Below are 9,822 nucleotides of genomic sequence, written 5' to 3'. Positions count from 1 at the left end.
GTGGGGGTGGGGGGTTGGGGGGCTTGAGAGGGATCGTCTTGCCCTGGTAATCCTGCTACAACAGCTGCACCCCCCAACTCCACACCCCGACCATTAGAGCTGCATGTTTGTATTAATTCTGTGAACCAACAATGTTACAGCTTTGACATTCCTCCGACACCAAGGAGCTGGAGACGCACAACAACAACTTCATGTAAAGACAGTGTGAAATCACGGGTGTTGCTGGTTGGTTAGTCTTTAATGTTCACCACTAACTTTCTTTAAATGTGTCTGTTTCCACTGTTCAGGACTCCACTGGTTCCCATCTGTTTCCAAAATACTGAAATCAATGGAAAGATACATAAAAAAACAAGGCAATTTGTATGTTTTACATAAGACATAAAAACATTAAGACAAATTAAGACAAGATATAAAAGAAATCCAAAGCAATAAAAAGTCACATGACAAGAAATAAATAAAATAAGAAAAAAAACTTAAGTGGAATAAAACTGAATAAACAGAAGAGTAAAAAAAAACAGTGTAAGATACGAATAAAGTCTCCAATTTGATTTGGAAAAAGACACTGACAAACTCAAAGGTTTTAAATGTTAAAGAAGCCAGAGCTGGAGCAGATCCAGATCTGGTTGCTCCTCCATGTTTTGTAAAAATGTGATTTATGCATTTCTTGTAGTTCATTTGAGGAGGTAAACCTTTCAAGCAGAGTGGTATGTAACTTTATATAAAGCCCTTGATTCCTATATTTTGTCTTCAGTCTTGGACTGTGGTTTGGATCCATAACTGAATTGAATATTTATTGTATTTTGAGCTCTTGTTGTTTTAATTGCATTGTTTGTTTGTTTGTTTGTTTTTTTTTTTACAAGATTGGATCAGGAGAAATGGAGATCCAGAGTTTGACAGTGACGCGCTGATGAGTCCATTTTCAGCGTCTTACTTCCTGTTCAGGTCAGAAGCTCATAAAACACATCAGCACCGTCACCACTTCAATCACCGCTCCTTTTGCCACCGTGTCTTTGAACAGGACGGCAGCCTCGCTCTGATTTACATCCACGAGGAGGAGGAGGAGGAGGGAAAACACAGCTGATGGCAAGGCCAGACCCCAAGCCATCATGTGACGTCCTGGGACAGAGAGGGAGAGCCGGACATTTGTCCCCTCTACAGGAAGTGACCTGATGGCTTTGTCATAGCAGGAGCAGATAGAGAGAGCAGGTTGAATTGATTTAACCTTTGACCCCTGAGAGAAGTGAAGACCTGATCTGTTCTCAAGACCAAAACACAGTGAAGGGTGGCGGGGGCAGACAGATTGTTCTACCTCATTAACCCTGAACAGTATTCAGATAAGTAAGCAAACCGTAATGTAAAATACTCTGTCACAAGTAAAAGTATAGAAGCAACAAAATGCACTAAACACAAAAACTAAAAGTACTGATCATATAAAAACTAAAGAATGGCCTCTTTCAGAAATATAGAAATATATTCTGTATTATTGGATTATTATTGATTGATGTGTTAATATGGGAGGAGCATGTTAATGATAAAATAAAATACATTCAGAATCAGGTTTATTACCAAGTAGGTTTTGGTGCATCACAATAAAATAGTAAGAAGAAGAAATATAAAGAAAGATAAAAACAAAAGCAAGCACTGAAAGTCAGAGAGCTTAAAAATAAATAGTCATTTTTTTCAAGAAAATATTTACAGTAAAATGTGAATATATATATATATATATTATATAAATATAATACAAATATGTACAAAGTGCAATATGAATCTGCAATAGTCACAGTACAATGGTACATATTGAAAACTTGAAGCTGTCTGATAAAAGTAGTTTAATAAAACAAATTACAATATTCACCTTTGAAATGAAGTGAAGTGTGAAGTAGAAGAAAAATTTCAAAAAAATTGTGATCTTCTCGCTTGTGAAAACCTGATGCCTACATTACCCACAATGCATCTCAACTGTTGACAGTTTGGCTGAAGATTTGAGACATTTATGAGACATTTATCACAGGCCTCCTCCTGATGACACTGAAGGCTTTATATTCCTTTCCTCACCTCTGCAGCAGCAGCTCTCTGACACCTGTAAACAGACTCTGATGAGTTCCTCTTTAACTGACAGAGACATTTTTTGATACTTTACAAATAGTGAGACGGAAAAAACGCATCACGACAGACAGAAAGCAGAACGTTTGGTTGATAGATCATCACTTCTTACAGCGTTGTGCATGAACCTGCTAAAAGAGCTTCTTCATTGAACGTGCGTTTTTGGTGAGGGGTGAACCGAAAGAATCCATGAACGCACCAGGAGGCAGTAATGCACCAAAAAGCTGTTTGCCAACTGCCAAAAAACATCAGAAGAAGAAACAGATTTACACCTGACATACAATCTGAAACCATAGCAACACCTTTCCAGCTGCGTCTGCACCAGCCTGTAATCTATTGTATGTCTTTGCTGCATAATTTGGTTCATGCAGACTAAATGAAATGTCCATTGCATCTACAGTTAACCTTTACCGCGCCACTGTTTTCCACGTTCTGCAGATTGTTTCAGTGGTAAAACATAAACTCACACTGGAGTGTCTTTGTTTTTAAAACTAACCTCTGTCTGTGACACTACAGTGTTATACAGTAATTCATTTAGATTGGGAAATGGCAGTGAGTGGGAGCTGGGGTTGTATGGGAAGAGATTTACTGAAACAGAACAGCTCATCAAAATAACACTAATAATGATAATAAATACAGAAGAAGAAGACGAATTGTGCAACCAAGAGCAGAAGTACTTTTCTGTGACTTTCTTACCACTTGTTTCCAGTGATTCATGACTCCTGCTACTGTTTCACAACAGAGGGGAAAACCAAGAGAACTCTCAGGAACAGTGACTGAAAATGTACTTTTGCTGAAAATCTCTTTCTTTTTTTAAAGGATAAGTGAGTCAGTCAGTCACACATGAGTAACCACAGCCGGAGTTCACATCAGAGCGAGTACCAGCTGCTGCTGCGTGTCGACCTGCAGCCGAGGTCACGCACTGATACCGTGCCGCCTGCTCTCTCACTCTATGTTTAGTACTCACAGTGCAGGTACAGTACCGTTACACTCACTGTGTTACAGCTACAGTGCATTTAAAATGATACAGCATTTAGATGAACTGCAGCATCTAAAGCAGGATTACAGTAACATTAGGTGTGGTGGTGCTTCCTGTACAAACAGAAACATGACTCACATTTACAGACAGCTGACGACATGGCAGAGCGCTAAGATGCTGCAGCCACTTCCCCAACAGTCATATGCATCTTATTCTACCTGTTGTGCACACTGTTGCATTTAAGGGATGCTGTTCCCCTCTCTCCTGACTGGCATTCAACCTGATATGACTTGTCTTCATCGCCGTGTTCGTGAGGTTTCCGCAGGTTAAATTTAAGACTTCTTAACACCTTTTACACAGCATGACACGACTTTGAAATAAGTATTAAATTTCATTCTCATTTCGCTGTCACTGTCCAGAAGTGTGAAATTACAACTGAATTATTTATTATTTCCAGCTGTATATAACCACAGCAACCTGGAACAACATGCATGACAGAAAGTGTCATAGGACTGAACTTGCAGCATGTTTGTTTATTTGCATGTGTTGTGATTCTTTGCAGCACGTGTGTTGTCAACTTGATGAAGATGTTTTGTGCTCCAGCTAAATCCTTAAATTGCCTTAAAAAAAAGTGAACAGATTTTAAGTTGCAGTGTGTTTATCAGTTGAATCTTAAGCTTCTGCTCAATGACTGGATGTTTTCTACGTGAAATGCACATTCGGAGTCATATCCAACTTCTCCCCTTCCCTGTAATTACATACACAAGCTCGAATAATCAGAGAACCAGATCTTCCTCTTTATGCTTCTGATTAAACCAGAGGAGTTTCATGTAAATACAACCCCTGAGGTTCTCCAACAGCCAGTCATTTAACAACATCGTTTAGACAATGTTAAATGACTGATAATGTATTAACTTAAAATAACTTTAGTGTTATGTGACTTATTCTTCTTCTGAGGAACATTACAGGGAGTGAAGGGGAAAGGCACAGCATGGTTAACCAATCTGTATGTGTGTGTGTGTGTGTGTGTGTGTGTGTGTGTGTGTGTGTGTGTGTGCTCATCCCAGTAGGCCATTTACATGCTATTAGAGCAGTTAGTCATGCCCATCACAGAGTGTCCAGAGGTCAACCACCTCTTCACGCAACAGGAAGTAGTAACTCACAGTCAGACAGTAGCAGCGTCACTCGGCCTGATCAGAGAGAGGCCGTACACCTGTCCAGCTCCACCTCCACTCCTCCGTCACATCACTACGACACACGGCAGCTGTCTGTAAACACTGCCTGGACTTTCTGGTTTAGCTTGGTCTTCTTGGACTGGAACTAACCTGGTCTGCTCCGACTGGTCCGCACAGGTTGACTTTACTTGTCAACTCTGTTCCATATGTTTGATCCAGTTTTTGGGGCATTTTTGAGTCAACTTTGTTTTTGGTTTTTCTGTTTTCTGTTTCTCCACTTACACACTGATCAATGCAGTTTCAGTAAATGAGAATCCCTTCCTGCCACTGGCGGCTCAGTAACAGTGTTTGGTAATAGTCAAGAAGAGGAAGAGTCGGTGCAAATTATGAATCAGAATCTAATAAATGTTCAGTTTTCTAAATGATTTTTGTTTCAATTTAAAGGTTTCAATGTCGTGACCTGCAAATCTCCAAATCAGTGGTTACTGGGTCGTGAATGGGTTCATCCAGCAGAGATCTACCTGCATGAAGTGAGTTTCTGTCAGTCTCTTTACCTTTGTGTTACGTTTTAGAAATATGGTTCCTGCTTTTCCTGCTTTTCTGAAATGAAAATGCACTGAATTATAACGTTTGCAAAACCTTTCAAACCAAATTGAATTAATTGTAGCTTTTATAGAGGAGTAGCTGTGGCTCCTGCTGCTTTAATAAACAGCTTTAACTCTCCTTTTAAAGAAATGAACATGTCAAAAAAAAAACTTAAGCTTTAAGAAACAAAGTGGTTCCACCAAAGTGTCGTCTGACCTCATCACAAGGCAAAAGTCATGGACAGGAGTCATAAAACAGAGGAGGGGGGTGGGGTGGTGGTGGTGGTGGGGGTGTTCTGTGTGTTTGTGTTTGGAGAGTCCCCCTGAGCCCTGATCCATCTGGAATCCACATCCAGGTCCAGCAGGCTGTCGCCCTGCTCTGCGTGTCCCAACGTGTCCGCTCGCAGCGGAATCAGATCAGAACGAGGTTTCATGGTTTCCTCGTTTGAGCTTTGATGACGACGTCGACGACAGGTGACGGGACCCAAGGTTTACTGTCTGTTTGTTTTCACTTGAAAGAAAAACAACAGCAGCAACTGACAAAGACAGACTTCGACATGAACACATGAGCTGCACCGAGTAGTTGGTTAATTTGGTCGAGATGATCAGAGCAAAATCAATCAAATCAGTGAGTTATCGAGTATTTACACCCACAATATGTGTTTTTTCATTTTTAGTTCTTTTCTTGCTCAGAATCCAGGCGAGCTTCGTAAGACACAGAGATTCTTTCTGATACTGTGAGACACCTCGCAAATATTATGTGGTTTGTGTGGGACGCTAAATCATGCAACAGCAGCTATTTCACTCGAATATGAGACAGTGTCTGATAGAATGGGACGGAGATACAAGCTTCACACGCTCAGAGCCTTTGGGTTTTGGATTTGGCCAAAAACATAATGAGATAGATGGAAATCCTTTCTTGCTGCAGTGCAAACAAATATTAGTAACAGTTATTAGTAAGAACCCAGATATTTGGGGAATTAGAATGAATCAGTCTACATCCAGTAAGTTCATGCTCCATGTGGATGACATACAGTATTGTGGTCTGTCTCTGACCCAGTTAGATCCGTCCCAGCACTTTTGAATGATATTGAATCTATCCAGCTAACTATCCAGGTAAAAGTCAGAGACCCTGGTACCGACCTCGTCCTGCCCTAAAACTCTTCTCCTGGCTGGGTCGTTTCAGTGGTCTGATATTCTCTTCCCTCAACACGTCGGTAAAATAACTGAGAAAAATTTGGACCCTCATTTTAAGAGAATTTCATCACATACAGAAAGGTGGTTGACATTGTTTTTATCATAATGGGGGAAAATCAGTGTCCCGAGATGAACTGCATCCTGATACTGAATTAATGTCTTCTTTTTGCCATAGAAAAGGTCTGGTCTAGTAGCCCTGAGGGCGGCATGGGTCTCCCTAAACAAGCATTGTATCGTTACGCCTTCTGGCTGAGACAGATTTGTGACTCACTGGACGCTGCCACCTGAAAGGGCCCCTCCCTGGATTCAGATTAAATGTAGACTGTTCTCCCCACTGGCCCCTGTAAATGCTCTTTTATAATAATTAAGATGTGGTGGTAAAATTATATGATAAAATTTTATTGTGAGACACACATCACCACATTTTATTATACATATACCATGAATACAAATCAATTCCAACTCAACAGCAGAAGAGACAGCCCCCCACTGACTTTAACGGCCTAATGAAAATATCTCTTCCTGGTACCCGCCGCTATAAACTGATCTGGCATCAGTCCATGGTGGGATACCAAGGTCCTTATGAAACACGAAACGTTTGCTGTAGCTCAGAGCACACGGAAATGGGATTAAGAGCTTCAGCCAAAGTCAAAAAGCAGAGGAAATCTGGATTGAGGAGAGATGACACGTTGACACAGCCGGCTGGGAAACGACCGCGGTGGTTCAGAAGAACTACAGAACTAACTCTCCAATTTCTCTCTTTCATTTTAAGTCCAAAGTTCAGTTTTAAAACGGGGTTTCTGCTGTGTGAGAAAGTGACTCCTGTAACTTTCATTTCTTCCCCATGGTGCTTCTACAGCAGTAACTAACCTCAGTTTGTGTCTCTCATTAATTAGCGTACATTTGAGCGACGGCTTGGCTAAATATCAGTTTCACCAAATCCTCATTAAAACATAATAAACTGCCCATGTTTGAAGAGAGAAAAATCTCTATTGTGCAGTTTACCTCAGGCTGTTCACTCAAGCTAATTTTACATTAGCTTTGTGTCAACTGATGTTAGCCAAAGCTAATGTTACATCAGCTTTATGTTCTGTGACCTGATAGATTAGTACAGACAAATTTTACGTTTGCCTTCGTTTATATATCGGCCTTTTCTAAAAACCAAGTAGCTTACGCAAAGTTGGGACTCTGGTACTTTGGATGAACTTGAGGACAGGAGGAAGCAGAAAAAAAAATAAATAAATAAAATAAATAATGATAAAATAATTTATCATGCAGCAAATTGCCTGCATTCATTTTCATTCACCACATGCGCCTATTGTGGGAGTTTGTTGTTATGGAGGAAGCAGTTTGTGTTTGTTGACTACATATGAAGTCACACAGTTTGCAGGACTGTCCGCGGCGTCATGGAGGAAATGATGTCCATCCTACCAACCCAGAGGAGATGGAGGAGGTGGAGGAGGTGGGGGGCCGTTAGTGCTGTCGGTGCCATCGACGGGTGTCACGTCAGGATTTGTCCTCCTGCAGAACCACAGAGGAAACGTTACACAAACAGAAGACTTTTCTCCTCAGTGCCACTGTAGTGATCATTTCTGGACGTGCACATTGAGAATCCAGGATCTGCACATGATGAACTCTTTCTACGCAGCTCGTCCATGTACCAACGGCCCCTGTATCCACCAGCTTTCTTAGAGAGATGCAGGACACCTTTACCTGCAGCATCCTCCAGCCTGTAGCAAGAACACTCCCTCTGTCTCTCTAAACACACACACACACACACACACACACACACACACACACACACACACATAACTACATACAGCATAGTGTGTATAGTCATGTCTGTAGCTTCGTGTCTTGCCCCTCCCTCTCCTCTTCCCTGTCTGCCTGCTCTCTCAGGAAGTCCAGAGGAGCCTGCCTGTACCTGGAGCTCTTCCTCGGGGGCTGAAGGCGCAGAGGCCGGGGTGCGGACTGTGGCACCTGGAGTGGGGTGGACCACTGCACCAGGAGGCCGCAGTCACACTGCCGGCCTCTACCGCTTTGCTTGTGGGTTACTAAGCTCCTGGAAACAAGGTATTAATTACTACACTTGAAAGGGATTGTTTGAATGTATTCGCAGTTTCAAAGTAGGTCTGCACTTTATTTCAAGGGGACGCTGCATCTGTGTTAGGTTTCATACACGGCCTGGGAAACTAAAGCTAAGTAGTTTCTTTAAAAGGAATCTTAAATTACATTTATCCTCTGCAGAAATTTCTTATAGCCGTCATCATAATCTCTCAGTGTGTTTAGTTTTTATTGATTTTTTTATGTCCAGACATTTTGTGGAGTCCAAGTTTACTGGCATGCAGACAATAAACACTGAACCTCAGCTGATATCAAAATAAGTGTAAAGCTGAGCCGGCAGTGTAAGAAGAGGAGGAGGCGTGTGAGGAATACTGTTCTCACGCATCACACTCATACAAGTGTGATTAGGATTTTGAGAAATTAGGGAGGAGTGTGGAGGCCGTTGTTTGACAAAAACAAAAGTGACTCAGTTTCCATCTGATGCGTCACAACATATTACAGCAATAAACACTGGGACATGACGGGGCAGTTGAAGGGGGTGTATTTATACACGCGTCATGTTTAAGTGATGAAGCGCAAACCTCATTCAAAATCCCACTGACATGTAATGAAACTTATAACTGAAAATCCAGCCTTTGAACAGAGACTTTCTCAACAGTCATGTGTCTTCATGTGTTTATATACAGTATGTTTGTTTTTTTAGCAGCATTTAACAAGAACTCAATTCCCATAAACCCATGAAACCAAGTTAAATACTAAATACTTGCACTACTGCACTTTCATGGGAACTGTAGTTTTAACTTTGTTAAAGTCATGATGGTTTCAATTTATTAGCGACTGCTGTAGTGGATTGAGGAATATGGAGACTAAACTTCAAAAACACGTTTCATTTTTTCAGCGAGACCGAGGAAAGGAAAAGTGAATGAGAGATTTCATCGAGTGACAAAGGCTGGTGGAACAGAAGCCCGGACGTGACCTGACATGACCTTAGAAAAGTAACGCCCGCACACTGACACCACAGAATTCATTATAAAAAACAAACAAAATAATGTTTGGATATCAACGAAATAACCATGACAAAGATCTGACTTTTTTCAAAGCAAATATATAAGGTGAATATGTAAGTTAATTAGTGAAACATATTAAAGAAATATAAACATTCAAAATAACTAGATATTAAAATATATTAGTATAAATGGGTTTGTCACAATGGAGAGAACAGCAACTACATAATCAAAACTAAACAGTCACATTAATATTATTTAAGAGGACGGCAAATGTAAAAAAAAAAAAAAATTAACAAAGGCCTCAAATTTGTTCTTGTTCACTGTCATGACAAGATGAATTAGAAATAACTATGACATCATGATTTCAACACTGATGTGGAGATTGCATGATAATACTCACTGAAAGTGTGATTGTTTTGTGTCTTTTAACCGAGCTCTACGACTTGATGAAATATCAACAGTCACTTCAGAGGCTGCAGGTCCAGAGTGTCGAATGTATTGAGTTTTTATTTAAGCATCCCGCAATGCATTTTGGGATACCACAGAATAGATGCTGGAACAGTTTAGATAAGATGGTCAGGGTTGAGACATTTTCAGTTAGGTGGAACAATTTAAAATCATCATGAGTGACACCTTCATTGCAGCATTTAGATCAGGTTCATGTTCTTTTGGTTCTTTTGAATGTTCCCTAAAGAACGGGGTGGGGGGGTGGT

This window comes from Seriola lalandi, unplaced genomic scaffold (genome assembly GCF_002814215.2).
Source record: "Seriola lalandi dorsalis isolate HSWRI2012SDOR001 ecotype SW California unplaced genomic scaffold, Sedor1 jcf7180002054286, whole genome shotgun sequence".
Lineage (NCBI taxonomy): Eukaryota > Metazoa > Chordata > Actinopteri > Carangiformes > Carangidae > Seriola > Seriola lalandi.
Note: the sequence above shows the minus strand (reverse complement) of the source record.